The sequence below is a fragment of the Haliaeetus leucocephalus genome, unplaced genomic scaffold (genome assembly GCF_000737465.1).
Source record: "Haliaeetus leucocephalus isolate CR32 unplaced genomic scaffold, Haliaeetus_leucocephalus-4.0 Scaffold51, whole genome shotgun sequence".
Lineage (NCBI taxonomy): Eukaryota > Metazoa > Chordata > Aves > Accipitriformes > Accipitridae > Haliaeetus > Haliaeetus leucocephalus.
In genome coordinates this window covers 2,879,688-2,895,461 of record NW_010972487.1, presented here as the reverse complement: position 1 = coordinate 2,895,461, position 15,774 = coordinate 2,879,688, and the positions used below count along the sequence as shown (strand labels likewise).

Genomic DNA, 15,774 nt, shown 5'->3' with positions numbered 1-15,774 from the left:
TTTACCCCAGAGACAGGGGTGCCGCATTATACTGGACACGAGGTAAGTAGTTAAAAACCCTGGATTTTATTCCTGCTTCTGGCATTTAGCTACTGGGTGCCACTGGGTATTGCTTTCCTATCTGGGTCTTACATATGCCACTTGTGTACTTCCAGAGGGACAGTGTTTATCCTTGCGGGGCTCTAATTTTTGTTATGGCATCTGGATTTAATTGCATGGCAAGTAGTAGCCACACCGATGAAATTTGCTCCTTCACCAGCACTTGTGACAGTGTGTCTTGTGACGTGACATGAAGGGCAACAGATAAGAGCTATTTTGGATCAAGAGAGTGGTCCAAAACTCCTGTTTGGATCTTTATTGCATGGTGTTTCATGAGGAAAGGAAGAACCAGTAAAAAACCACAGCACTACCTTTCCCAGGATTCCTCAGCCAGGTATTTTGGGGCTGCAGAGGAAAGAAAACTGTATAAAAACAACCCAAAAGCATATGAATGCAAAGGTTTCCTAACCTTGAAACTTAACTTTTGGGTTGATAAAATCCATGCAATGCTGACAGTTATACAGTGGCAGGAAATTGTTAAAGGTGTCAGGTTTTCCATTTTAATTCTGGGAACATTCTGGCAGTAGATTTCCTTGAAAATGCTGTTGAAAAGGTCCCACTTTCGAAATTGGAAAGATTTACAATTTACCTTTTCTGTTAACCTCTTGTTCCTCAAAAGGTTAAGTGAGGGAAATTCCTCTTTTTAACACTGGTAGCTGTTTGACAAGGTTTCCTTAGCACTGGATAACATTGGATTTCTCAGCAAATGTGCGAAGGTAATGATAAAAGAAACATTTACTTGCAAGTTATTTACAGAGGTCTTAGAAAACTGCTTGTGTTGCATAATTCATATACCCCATTTAATTTTCACTATCACGAATAGAATAGAGTAGAATAGAATAGACTACAATTGGAAGGGACCTACAACAATCATCTAGTCCAGCTGCCTGACCAATTCAGGGCTGACCAGATTAAAGCATGTTGTAAGGGCATTGTCCAAATGCCTCTTAAAGACTGACAGGCTTGGGGCATTGACCACCTCTGCAGGAAGCCTGTTCCAGTGTTTGACCACCCTCTGGGTAAAGAAATGCTTCCTAATGTCCAGTCTAAACCTCCCCTGGTACATCTTTGAACCATTCCCATGCGTCCTATCACTGGATCCCAGGGAGAAGAGCTCAGCACCTCCCTCTCTGCTTCCCCTCCTCAGGAAGCTGTAGAGAGCAATGAGGTCACCCCTCAGCCTCCTTTTCTCCAAACTAGACAAACCCAAAGTCCTCAGCTGCTCCTCATAGGACGTTCCTTCCAGCCCTTTCACCAGCTTTGTTGCCCTCCTCTGGATGCATTCAAGGACCTTTAACATCCTTCTTAAATTGTGGGGCCCAGAACTGCACACAGTACTCAAGATGAGGTTCCATCAATGCTACATACAGCTGGATAATCACCTCTTTTGATCAGCTGGTTATACTGTGTTTTGCAATTTACCACTTGCAGAAATGTCTTACCTCTTCAAGGTGTTATACAATTTGGAGGGAATTAATCCTCAAATAACCCAGGAGGGAATCCAGTAAACATATTTTTGATGGCAAGGTGGAGCCTGGGATGTCAGCACAGCCAATTTATGCAGGAGAAATCTACTTTACTTGAAGACAGGCAGGTACATTTGGAATTGCTGTTGAAATCTGAATTCCTTTAGGATAATTGTAAAGCAGAGTGTGGTCCGGTAGATTTGGTATCGGCAAGCTTTGCTGGAGAAGAGATCGAGATTTGCTAATGTGAGGTAGAGGCAATGGAGGCCACTACTTCAGGTTGCTGAGTGTCAAACTTGGAGTGTGGGAAAAGGAAAGGATGCTCCAATGTGCTTTGGAGATGTTATCCCAGGCTGTTGGGGGATGAAGGCTGGGGCAGTGCTAGGATATATAGGAACACTGGGACAAGGAGATGGGAGCTAATTTGGTTTAAAATTAGAACACCTATGGGGAAGACTGCAAAGGTAATGTCTCTCTAGAAAGAAGTCTCTGGAGCTCTGGGAGGGTCTGGAAAGGAATCAGGTGATCTTAAGGGACAGTTCTCCCAGGGCTAATCCACATCTCCAGATTTCTGTCCATAACAGCTAAAAACCCAGCTGCTTCTTCCCTGCCTGGATCTTAATATGGTTGGGGCAGGTTAAAAAATTAGTCACATCTGGGGTTTCATCAGAACTTCTTGGTGTGATGGATTATCTGCTGACTGTGGAGCAGGCATGGAAGGCTATGGGCAGACTATGGGCTGGGGAATATGTCAGGATTAATAGGCCAGCCAGTCCCTTGATTAGCTCTACCCTGGCAGCTGCCTAGTAGCCAGCTTCCAGTATAAATAATCTTATAACTCTGGGGTTGATATTTCCAAAGCTTAAAATATGAAGGCCATACTGTGCTCTTTCTCAATATCATGACCTTAATAGGTTTCCAGTAAGAGCTGTAAAAAGTGTCCCCACACCCACTCTGCTTTGTGACTTGAAAACATCTGTGCAACAGTGCATGGTTTGCTGTCCTGGGCAGGACGGAATGAAGCCCATTGCCTAATTGGAGAAGAAAGGTCTTTGATGTGCCCCAGATTAAAGACATCTAATGGTCTCTCTAATTAGTCACTGAAGCGGATTTGTAGTTCTGAAGCAAATTGTATCAGAAACATTAATGGCCATGGCTAATTATTTTTAGAATAGAATAGAATAGAATAGAGTAGAGTAGAATAGACTACAATTGGAAGGGACCTACAATGATCATCTGTCCAACTGCCTGACCAATTCAGGGCTGACCAAAAGTTAAAGCATGTTGTTAAGGGTATTGTCCAAATGCCTCTTAAAGACTGACAGGCTTGGGGCATTGACCACCTCTGTAGGAAGCCTGTTCCAGTGTTTGACCACCCTCTGGGTAAAGAAATGCTTCCTAATGTCCAGTCTAAACCTCCCCTGGCACAGCTTTGAACCATTTTTGTTTCTATTCTTCAGACAGTTGGATAAACTGCAATTAGGTGATTGGGTGCATTGGCCCCTTGGGACACATACTGAAGGAGACAAACAGGACAAAGTAAGGAGCAGCACATTTTACTGTGCTCGGAAAAGCAGATGGAGAAGAGGATTTGTAGAGGGTGATGGTCAAAAGGCCCCAAGTGCTTTGTTTTAAGGAACTCAGTGGGGCAGGTTATGAACACCTTATGCTGAAATCTAAAGCATCAGGTTTTTATTGATACATACTTCTGTGGTACCCATAGATTAGTTCCCAAATGCCGTCAAAATTGAAACAAGGTTGTACAGAGGCAGTTTTATACATCTGGCTGGAGCATCAAGGGAACATAAGTGACCCTTGGATTTAAGGGGTCCTGGCCCTGGTGACGAAGATGGTGAAATGGGGAATGGGGACCGCCAACAATTTCCTGGAGGGGGAAGTCCCATTTGTCTCCTAGAGCCTTGTTATGCTATTGATACGGGTTATTGAAACAGCGTGTTCCCATAGTCACTTCCTCACATCGGCATTGCAGCACCCACCCTCCCCCAGTGAAATTCCTGCCTTAACTTCAGTCATTAGCAGAGTCCCAGTTTTCAGCCAGCTGTTTCCCCATGGGTTGCTCTGCAGGGCAGGTCATTTGCTGCCAGGACCCTCTAAAGAAGAGTTGTCTATCTGGATTGTACCGTATAGCAAAGCCGGCAGTGAACACTGGATTCATTTTCTGTTTTTGTTAGAGTGAGCTCTTTATAACCATTCAATTTTCTTTTAAATAAATCCCATTTGGAAAAACAAATCCTGCCCATAAAAGCAGCTCTCTGTGCTGGGTTAGTTTTCAGCATACCGTACACAGCTGTATATTTGGGTTTATGTCTCCAGGCTAAACTCTCATTCCTGCGTGCAACCAGTCTATTCATGCCAGAGCAATGGCAAAGCTGTGTCTTGGGACTCATGGTGTTTCATTGGGTCTAACAGCATTAGGGAAGATGGAAGACAATAAGGTGGGAAGGTGAATAAGCCAGACAGTGTGTCCCAGGGACTCTTGTGTGAAAGACTAGAAAGGGCCCGAGTTCATGCCCATAAAATCTAAGGTGGTAGAGATCCCAGTGTCTACTTTGCCCCAGTCTCCTGGGCGTTGCATGCATCCTGCCAGTCTGGCTCCCAGCTTTGGGCCTATTTGTCCTTACCCTGTCCTCTTCCTCCATGCTGTCCCAAGTCCCTTGTGCACCACGGAGATAAAGTGTCACCTCTGACCACATGCAGAGGTAGGAGGGACATCTAACCAGGGTGGCCTCCATCCAGAACAGAAGTGAGACTTTCTGTGCCCACGACTTTTCTGTGCCCACAGAGGATGCTGGGAGGGCTGAGTCTGATTAGGAATAGATGCAGTTCTGTGGCATCCAGGACTGCATTAGAAACTTCCTGAGAGCATCATCTATTTGATCCCAAATAAGAGTGTGTGACCAGAGCATTCATGTTTCCATAGAAGACAGTCCTACAACATGGCAATAGACATCCCAGATCCCCTGCCTTGGGGACCTTAGCTGCGTTCAACAAGTTGCAAATACTATGGGAGAGAACATAAGAGGACTATCATTTTTGCCAAATTAAGAAAAATCGTCTGCCATTTGAGTACACTCATAGCAAACCCCCGTTCCTGGAAGTTCCCAAAGGGTCAAGAGCAGATAAGTGGCTTAGACCACCTTGTGGTCATTAAAAATAATTTACCTGTGCTTCACTGGATGCTTGTCCATGTGGCAAGTAGCCTAGGTCTAGGTCTAGGGAGTTATTCCTCCCCTTGCATAGCATGCCAGGAAGAAAATGGAGCTCCTTGTCCAACTCATTCCAGGGCTTCACAATATTTTCTCCGTGTTTAATAGTTCGACAGCAAGGATGCTCTCACCAGGCTCTGAGCTCTAGTGGGGGTGGCAACAGAGCAGTCCCACTCAGGATGCCCTGTGGGTCTCCTAATTGCCAAGTCAATGCTCTTCCAACTTGACTGCCTCAGCCCTTCCTGCACATACCTGTGGGCTAGAGAGGACTGAGTGAAGTTGTGCGGGTGACGTCTGACCGTGTGAGTCGCTAAGAACCCTGTGTACAGGTCCATTGCCCTTAAATTCCACTTCAGGTGGCATGGTAAAGAATCTAGATGTTGAGGTGTGCTGCATCTCTCCAGTTCCCCAAGCCTTCCACTTCACAGCTTCATGTTATGTGCAGCTTACGGTTTAAGCTTCACTGCTTCATGCAGGCTGTCTCTTTAAATTCCTTTTTTCCTTTTTTTTCCCCTGCAAGAGGGAGATGAGAAGAAGCAATTGTCCCACAATTGTTGCCAATTCTTTGCTGGCTGACGCTTAAATGTAAGGAAAAGTCAGCAAAATATAGAATCTGTGAAGGGGGGGAGAGATCTCAAAAGAAAGCATGGGAATTGGAGCTCGTTTGAAACAAAAGCTCTATTATTCATCGTGGGCTTCATCTTAGCAATTCCAGTGTGTAAGGCTCTGTGGACCTCCACTGTTGGGACACAGAATGGGAAATTTCAGCTAGAGTGAGAGAGTCATCTGAAGATATAATTCTGAAGGAACATGAGGCACCCTCTTCCTTTCCATCCTCATTACATCTGGAATTATTTCACGTTGCTATTTAATAACACTATAACAATAATACTTTGCAGTTCTTTGATAAGGTTTCAAAGAACATTGTTAGTGGAGAGTCATACTTAAATTACATAAGACTATTTTAAAGTATTTTTCTTTCAATTTCTATGTGTAATTCTTGAGACAGAGTAGTTTATTTCTGCTTCTGTCTATCCTGCATGTGAGATAATTCAAAGACCTATTTCTGGATATTGTCTCTGCAGAGAGCTTGGGGCTTTTTTTTTCCAGTGAGCTTTGAGTGGTGGAAGGAAGCCTGGTTTAACACTTTAGCTAGAGCACAGGATGAAATATTTTAAAGCAGTTTTTGCTTGCTGTAGGGCCTATGTGCCACTGTTGAGAAGGTGGGGTGGGATTTTTGGACACTAAAGAAACCATTTTGTTCTATATAATGCAGAGCGAATTTCTAGTGGGACTTCCTAGTCCTCAGCACACAAAGTTGGCCAAAGGCTCCTGTTCCTGCATTGCTTTTGACCTCCTGTTCATCCTTCCTTGTGTAAAACAATGCAACAATCATGGGAGAAAAGTTCTTCAGTTCCTGTGGATCTTCACAGCTTGCAAAATGTTCAGCATTTGCGTAGCTTCTGCTAAAACAATTTCCTTGCAAAAATACTTTAATAGAAAGCAAAAAAGTAGTCCCTTTATTTCAAGTGGCAGATCTCAGGCTCAGGCAAAAGCAGTTGAACTCAGATTTTCATTATGATTCTCCTATCTTAGGAATTAAGTGAAATGTGGGTTCTGGTAATCCAAAAGGTTAACATGGAGTGTCTGAATCAGAAGATGCAAAGAAAGAGAGAGAAAAGCTTTTCACACTCGTGCCTTCAATATTGCTGGAGGTCCACGGCTCAAGCCTGCATTCAGGTCAGACCCTCAGCATCATTGCTTCAGCAATTCAAGTCACACCAGCAACACTTTGCTTTTCCTCAAGTAGATGTTTTACTAGCTGTGTTCATGTCCTTGGGGAAAAATAACAAGTGTGTATGATTAGGAAGATGATTTGATAGGACTGAAAAGGAAAATAGCTCAAGTTTTTAAATGGAGGTAAATATTTATTGCTTATGTCAGTTGTGCATACAACATTTGATTTCCTTAGTGCATTAGTTCTCCTCCCTCTCTCTCCACTTACCTCTCTCTGTCACTTACATTTTTGTCTAACATGGAAGTACCTGTTAGAGGCTTATGAAATGGAGGCTTTTGCAGACCTTTAATTTGAAGTGTGGTGGTGTGATGGCCAGAAGTGCATTGCTAAAAAGCAGGATGCTGCCTTGTGCAGTCCCTCGGGCTTCAGTCTAGCCTGAGTTGTCCATTTGCTTGGGAATATGCCAAGGCTGAATTTGATTCTCCAGTTTTGAAATCTGCTTTCTGTCTGAGGGAAAAACTTGCCTGTATTTTTCAGGATCCAAGATTTACACCATGGGAGAACAGGGCTTATGGCATTATCTTTTCCAGGTCCTTTTGTACCTCTCCTGCGGTAGCTAGCAGCAGAGGAAACACCAGCAGATAAATGTGTCCATTGCGTGAATGGATGGGTGATATGTGATAGACCCTTGGTGAGGTATTGAGGAAAGGGTATCCACCAGGCTAGAAGATACGGTGGTGCATCAAAGTCACCTGAGGTGCCATGTTCTGGAGGGCAGAGCAGGAGCTGGGAACAGAGCCCCCAGCAGCATCTCAGGGTGGTTTAAGACAGAAACTAACAGAGGAGCAGCCCAGCAGGAATATAGGGCTGCTCTCAGCTCCCACCCTGCTCTCCTGGATATCGAGGCAGCAACATCCGTCTGCCAGATCCCGGGAGTCTACTGCCCTTTCTCAGCTATGAACTCTGCCTGTCCCACCCCAGAACTGGTCTTTTCTTCTTCGGACAGCGTCATTTGCCTTCCTCTATTGCAAGAAACATGTTTTATTATTATTATTATTTTGTTCCCCTCAGCCTACCTTTTTTTTTTGTCCCAAGCAGTTTTAAATACACTGGGGTTATTTCTCATTGATATGATAGTGCTCAGTGCAAATGGAAAGAAAAGCCATGTTGTGCTGGTCATTTTTCTAACATGTGGTAAGAAATAGACCTCACTCCTATGATGTTACAGGCTAACTCAACTACACAGACAAATGATGAGTGACAGCCCTTGTCCCATTTTACTGAGTGAGGGAACTTGCCTGAAGTCCCGAAGACAGTTTGTATAGGAACTGGAAACTGAGCCCCTGTGTTACAAGTCCAGGTGCCATAATCAGAAGTCTGTCCTTTTCCAAAACTTATTAATAGATGTTATTTCTCTGCCAGGGAGGTTTTTTTTCTGATTTTCTGATATACAACCTAAATAGTTTCTTTCTTAATTTCATTCTGCTAGTTTGAGGTAGACACACTGTAAAGAATTCGATATCCCCTTTTATTTTGGCTTTGGCTTTCTACTATTGACAATGCACATACAGGACAGAGAACAGTGACTGTTGGGTTTGCTCCTACGGACAGATACAAGATTTGCTGATGCATCAGGAAACTTCTCTAACACATCCGGAAGGTATGGTGTGTTAAAATTTGCCAGTCAGGCAGGCTTATAAAGTATATTAAAGCAAGCTATAACGCCTCAGTGTGAAGAGGAGAAGACATGGGGCAAGGGTGCTTCCATGCATACATACCTGGCCCAAATGTGGAGGATACAGTCTTTTAACAATTTAGAAGGTTCTGCTGTCTAACCTAAACCCTGACTATGGTGGATGTTTTCCATTTTAATCTGTATTTTGGTTTAGTTTGGGTTTTTTTTCCAAATTTATTTTACATGCATGGGGTTTTCCATTGTTAAATTAAGGACCCAGAAAGATCTGTTAAGTGTCTCAATGCACTGGAAGTGCCATAAATCTCTTTGACCCTCTGACAGTAGCAGTTTGGTTTTAGAATTTTACAGCATTTATAGCTTTATTACAACAAATGAGGTATAACTTCTGTTCCCTAAGAATTTGCTTTTTTGAGGAGTCTTTGAGCTTAGACTCTGTGGTGGACACTGTGCTATGAAATTATCTGTTATATCACTGATAACTGTATTATCACCTTACTATCACTGAGTTAATTTCCTCAGATAGGGTCTTACATGCTGGCCTTTGGAGCAGGATATCAGAGCACAGGCATTCCCAGGTCAGACTGAAGCAGAGACCAATCTAGCCCAATCTTCTGTCTGTAACAGTGACAACAGTGAATGCCCAAGGAAAAGTGAAAAAAAAGAGGAAGCATATCGTGGTATTCCCCTGACATAAGTGCCCAGAGTCCAATACGTTGCTCCTTGGGAATTCCCTGAAACAGAAATGGTCTCTCTGTACAGCATGCAAAGCACTGGACCCCAACCTGTGCCGGCTCATTATCAACAACACGGAGGAAATATTGTTGTAATTAAAAATTGAATAAACGGCCCTGTTTAGCATATGGGACATGGGGCTGGATTTTGTGTTGTGGAATACACTGGCTGGGAAAGCTGCAGTGGACTTCACTCTCCTATCAGAGTGGGCTGCAGCAGCTGACAAATCCTTTCCGTAACTGCAAGCAGCATTAGGGCTGCTGCTGAAGGGTCACCAGCTCTTGCAGCTCTGGGTGGCTTGTAGCAGAAGTTAGTCCTTCATCTCCTGTGGACAACAAGCCCTTGAAGGCTTCCTCCCAACTCAATCCTTTTCTTGTGACAAGAGCTCCCTGGGCCTGATCCTTCATGCTGGGAACAGCCAAATTAAATGCATTGCTGAAAAGCCATTATCTGGCTCTATGTTAGCCTTAGGTTGGCATCCACTACTTCAAAGATCCACAAGGTCATCTTTTTGTTTTCCTGGGCAGTTGTCCACAAATCTTTCCAGATTTGCCTTGGTCGTGGTATCCATGGGCTTGCAGTGGTGGGGAGAGGTGTACTGTGTGTGGAATACTGGAAATGGCACCCAAAATGATGGTGGGGGTGCTGTACCATAGTCTTTCCTTCACTGTTGTTTCTTTCCAAGTAGCATGCAGTCATTTTTTCAGATCTGCTGCAGATTGTAATGGTGCCTAGAGCAATGGTCGTTCTGAGAGCAGCCCCAAACTTCCTTTCTGGAAATTTTCTGGAATTTGGTATAACCAGAATTTTCTGTGAGAAGATGGTTTCTATGCTTATTCACATTTGCATAAGAAGAACGGTAAGGGAAATACCTCCATAGAAAATGTCACTTTGAACAGAGTGTAACGTGGCTGTAAGCCCTTTCTGACTAAACCCAACTCAAAGCAGGGACAGAAAAGCTGACATCCATGAGGGACCACTCTAGGGAGATGCCTCCTGGGAGGGCTGTGCCCTGCACTCACCATGAAGGCTTTTAGCATTGCAGCAAGAAGGAAGTCATGTCTTGAAAGCATGCAAAACGTTTTTCTGTCCTTATTGCTACACTCCCCTGGCTTGCTCCACATATAGTGATCATTTTTTCCCCTGCACAGTACCTTGTGTGATGCTTTACCCAGCAGGACTCAAATACAACATGTGTAAATAGTGGTTTATATCCACTTTGGCTAAATGACTGCACAGTCTTCAAGAAAGGGAAGAATGAAGGTTGTTTCCTCTGATTAGAACATATTCTAGAGTAATGCCTCTGTGATTCAAACTACAGGGAGTTTTTTTAGGTAGGCAGTGTACAGTAATTATGCAAATTGGAATTTTGGCTAGAACAAACATCTTTGCTTTTGTGAAAAATGCAGTGGGATTTTTAATGATGATGAATGATCAGCACACTGGTTTTATGTTTTGCCCAAAAGAAGGATAAATCATAGATGTAAGAGCTGGAAAAGACTTACAGAAAGAGATCATCTAATCATCCCCTAGAAGATGGGATCACATTAATGTTTGATGGTTAAAGACGCTTGGGGAACACTTCAGTAGTAGTAACTTAGCTGTTCTGTTCACTTGCTTCTTTCCTCATGCTTTCAGGTTTTCCTTCAGTTTCACTGCATTCCTGCAAAAGAAGAAAACTCACCCTAAGCCTTTCTCATGACAGATGCTAAGCAGTGCTCAAATCACATAAGCTAGATTCTGCCCAAATGTTTTTGGTAACTGCCAACCAATGAAGAATTTCATAGTTCGAGCATTTTGCAAAGATAACAACCACTGGATCAGTCATTTGCACAGTGCCAGGAAAATACTATGTTGGTTTTTGCTAGGCACAAAGCTGTCATTTTCTCCGCAAGCCTTTTATGATGGTTTAATATAAGTTTAGGAGGTAGCCCAGTCATCTCTCTCCTTTAAAAAATGTGTATGTGCGGAAATAGCTAAAAGTTAAGCAAATGAGCATAAAATGACATCCTTTTCTAGGTAGGACGAAGCAGCCTGATTTAAAGGAAACTTTTTTTTGACAAAGTCTTCTAAATATAGCCCTTAAGCTAGCTCCTTTGGAAAGTGATGGCAGCTCAGGCTTTTAAAGTTTTGCCTGAAAGTAGATGTCTACAGAAAGCACCCCCAATATTTTAAGAAATATTTAAAAAGCCATCAACCCAACATCATCCTTTATTTTCAGAGTTTCTGTAACTGTTTCCTTTTATACCATTTGGATTAAGGACACTTAAATTGCACCAGACTAGGGGCTGTGTTGACAATTTGCCAGCCTCTTGAGAGCCACGTGTAATTTTCAAAATATGGAGAAAATTGCAGCTGGTGCTTATAACATGGAAGGTTGCTTCACTTAACCGTGCAAGAGCATTACTATACCCACAGAGGGATGCATATTTTGTCAGAGCTGTGGTTATACCAGCCTGTCCTGGGTGTCCTAAAAACCCTCCTCCTGTGTCCTGTTTTTGTAAGTGGGGATTTCTGAGTAATTTGTGAGCAGGAGACATTGCATCATGGGATGGTGTTAGGAAAGTTGTCTGAACAGCTGCAGCTGGTGGACTTCATCCCCGGTGGAGTGGGGAGCACTGTATGCTGGATGCTCATCCAGACCTGTGCTGGATTCCCTTTCATTGAGGGTCGTTAAAAATACCTGCGGCTGCTCGGTGCCTCAGAATACACAGAACAGAAAGCAGCAGAGAATTTGGCAACCAAATATTACAACCAACTCTTTAAAAAAAAAGTGAAGATAGTCAATTTGCAGGTAGAGAGATGCGCTTGTCCTTGACTTTCCAGAGGGCCTGAGCCAAGACACAGTTAAACATATTAATAAGTCACTAACTTGGGTTTCTGTGACATATCTGAGATCACTTAATGTGTTTTTAAAGGTGATAATCATTGTTCAGAAGGACAAATTATGTTGAATGTTGTGCTAACAAGTATGTTTGTTAGCATGATGCTTTTCTCCTGGGCAGATAAGACTGAAGTATATTGTTCCAAGTAGCCAGAGGAGAGAACTATGCGTGTCCCCTACTAAAAGCAATATCGTGGACTGTGTTGCTGTGCTGGTTTTGGCTGTGATAAAGTTAATTTTCTTCATAGTAGCTAGTATGGGGCTACATTTTGGATTTGTGCTGAAAACAGCGTTGATAATGCCAAGATGTTTTTGTTACTGCTGAGCAGTGCTTACCCAGAGCCAAGGGCTTTTCTGCTCCTCCCCCCACCAGCGAGGAGCTGGGGGGGCACAAGAAGTTGGGAGGGGACACAGCCGGGACAGCTGACCCCGACTGACCCAAGGGATATTGCAGACCATAGGACGTCATGCTCAGCGTATAAAGCTGGGTGAAGAAGGAAGGGGGGGACATTCAAATTGATGGAGTTTGTCTTCCCAAGTCACCGTCACTTAGCGTGCTGGAGCCCTGCTTTCCTGGAGATGGTGAACACCTGCCTGCCCATGGGAAGTGGGGAATGAATTCCTGGTTTTGCTTTGCTTGCGTGCGTGGCTTTTTCTTTACCTATTAAACTGTCTTGATCTCAGCCCGTGAGTTTTCTTACTTTTACCTTCTGATTCTCTCCCCCATGAGGAGATTCTCTCCCCCGTGTGAGGGAGGTGAGTGAGCATCTGCGTGGTGCTGAGTTGCTGGCTGGCGTTAAACCATGACAGTTGCTTATTACTTGTGTGGCTAGACAGGTGCCAGGAAGGATGACTGATACCATTGCATCTTATGTTTAGTTACCCAACAAGAAAATAATAATAACGACTCAAAACCTACTAACCAGACATGAGGGTTGTTTGCATATCCATGTCACCTTGTGCTTTGTGCTCCTGGTCTGTGTGTCTCATGGCCTGAATGGAGTCCCTGAGCAATAGCTACAGAATAAATAATAAATAATAAAAAATTGCAGTCATTGCAATGGCTGTGATCCTACATTGTTAAAATTCACAGCTTACCCAAAAGAAATTCAGGAAAGAATAAGTAAAATAGTTACTGCCACAGAATAATTCATATTATCCTGTTTCCCAGCCCAATCCAGTAGACCATACAACAAAATGGAAGCCTTTTGTCTTATTTCTGAGACAGCACAGTGGTTTCAATGTCTGTATTCCGTGTCTTTCTCACAAGGCAAGGACCTTTTATTGCCAGAGTAGGAGTCAGCAATTTTTTCTTTAGGGCTTTTGGCAGGAATCTCTCAAGATATTTTTGTGTGTGTGTGTTTGCAGCCAGGGATATTGCTAGTACTGGGGCTTACCTCAGGCAATTAACACTCTTCTTCATCAAGACCTGGAACGTGAGTCAGTGGTTGGGCCTTCAATGTTGGGCTCGATGTAGTGGCTTGGAAATTGGAAACTGTGTTAACTAAAGACTTTTGCATTTCCAGTGAAGAATATAGGCAATGTATCATGCCATATGATATGGAAGCGGTCAGTATAGATGTTCCTGTGATCTCTTCTGACCTTCAGCTACAACATCTAAATGTACAGGTTATGTAGGAAAGGCCAATCTCATCCCACAGACTTTTCTGTGGTTGCCTGAAGAGAGGAGCCACTCGGCTTCTGTGGGAGAGGATTTGTATCATTGTAGAGCACCAAAGTTAGGCCATTGCTGTCCACTGCAAAATGCAGTAGCTGCCTTTGCAACTTATAAAGAAACTTGATCAGGAGCAATATTTGTGGCTTAAAAGGGCTGAAGACAAGTTGGAGATTTTACTGAAAGCTATAGAAGTGGAAGGCTGACTGCCCACATGGTTTCCTCGCTGAAACAGCCATCTAATAAAAGTGATACCAGCCAATGCTACGTCCAGGAGGACAAATGAATGCTGCTGTTACCTGGGGATCATTTTCTTTGTGTGAATCTCTGCTGGGACTTTCTTGCAGAGAAAATGAATCCTAAGACCAGCTGCACAGCTGGAATAAATTGATTTTACTAGCAATAGCAGGATTTTGTCCATATGATAATTTTCTGTGTCTGTTTGAGCAAGGAAGGGTCTGGCAATAAAGCTATGCAAGTATAATGTTTCTAGTGTAGATGAGGCATCAGTAAAGAGATTGTGCTGAAGACAGGCTGGATTATGTTTGCTAAGTGGATGGAGCCTGGCAGGCAGATCACACTTCCCTTTAGAAGCCTATCCCCATGTACAGGACTGTCCTGTCTCGCAAATGCTTTTCAGATGTCTTTCAAACATGGACTGTTTTTAAAAGGAAGAAAGGTCAAGTATTTCTAATGCTGTGTCCACCCTTGCTACATTGATCTCAGCATGAAATTTGATTTTGCTGAGATGATGTCCCACACCTGGACATTGACTCTCCCTTCTTACTGTTCCTCCACTCATTTTGTCCCAGACTTTCCTCTTCAGTCCCTTCAGTTTACCATTTACTGATCATCAAACAGATGAACAAAAGAATCATGGGGCCTTATTATCAGTTTACACTCACTTTTAATTAAATGCTCTCATCAGACACTCCTGGATTCTTAATGAGGCAGAGGAAATCAGTGAGTGACAGACAGAAGTGCTAATACTCTGCAGTAATTACAGGCAGTGGGAATATCTTTGAGATCCTCTGAGCTGTACAGGAAACCCAGAAATGTTGTAGTATACAGGAGCTGGATCATACATCTTCTGCTGGGGAAAAAGGAGTTGCCTTCAGATTAATGATAAATGAAGATTTGTGAAAGGTTGTTAAACTATGTACTGTGGTTTAGTGCAGAAACATGCCCTGTCTTGTTTGCTAACTGGTTTTTGGTGGTTTGTTTTTTTTGTTTTGTTTTGTTTTGTTTTTCTTTCTCCTTTTTGAGAAGAATCCCACTGCCCACTGTGTGCCAGGACAGTCTGATTTCACCAAACTTTGGGGAATACACAATGCATAGTTCAGCCTCTTTGGTACAGCGCATGTGAAAATACAGGACTAATGCACTGGATCCCTTCCATGCCACTAGGATTTTTGCAGGGTAAACTGAAGCATAGGCTAAGATCTTGTTGATGGCATGAATAGGGCTCCTTGCCATTCAGCACAACTTCTCAGAAGGCAGATTAGCCAACCAGCGTCTGAACATGTTTTCAGCAGAGGGAGAATGCACCAGGGGGACTGTAAACATTCACATTTGTTCCTCTTCAAAGAGATGGTTCTGCTCTCATTACTTCCCCTCTCTCCTCTGCCTGGCTCCAACCCTGCCCTATTTAGATTCATGATTTACTGGGCTTCCTTGAACTCTGACCTGTGTCAATAGGACCATGATGTAAACATCTTCCTGTGGTTACAAAGCTATGACCTGTAGAAGCAGGTGGGGGATGAGAATGAGGTTGGGGTGAGACTTGTGTCATGTGTGCAACCCTATTTTTGGCCCAGGGCCTTATTATGAAGACTACAGTTCCTCGCTCTCCAGAGGAGCAAGAGCCAAAGCCTATAGAAGTCAAGAGGAGCCTTTCTGTTGACTTGAATGATCTTTGTATCAGGCCATATGTTTGCTGTGCAAACTGCAAGATAGCCCTCATAAAACCCACCAAGTGAAAGAGAAAGATTTCCCTCCAGGCACATGGAGGTCCCTCTCTGTGGGTGATCTTTCTTTGCGAATGAAAGCAGATACCCGGTTCCTTGTGTAAGATGTGCTGCACAACAAAAGACAAGCTGGCATTGTGAAAGCCAGGCAGGAAAGTATCTGGCTCCAGACACGTAGGCATAGCTCAGCGCCTAGCACAGGAAAGCAAGATTTTTTGTGTTTTGTGCTCATCGGTGTGGCTGCCAGTACCAAACTCCAGTCCATCTGGGAGGATGCAATGCAATTCTCT

At 43.4% G+C, this 15,774-nt stretch overlaps 1 protein-coding gene across 1 annotated transcript in view; it reads left to right on the top strand.

Moving 5' to 3' along the window:
* Positions 1-15,774, top strand: part of FGFRL1 (fibroblast growth factor receptor-like 1) — a 183,881-nt gene that overhangs the window by 110,861 nt on the left and 57,246 nt on the right. The gene's annotated exons all lie outside the window — the stretch shown is intronic.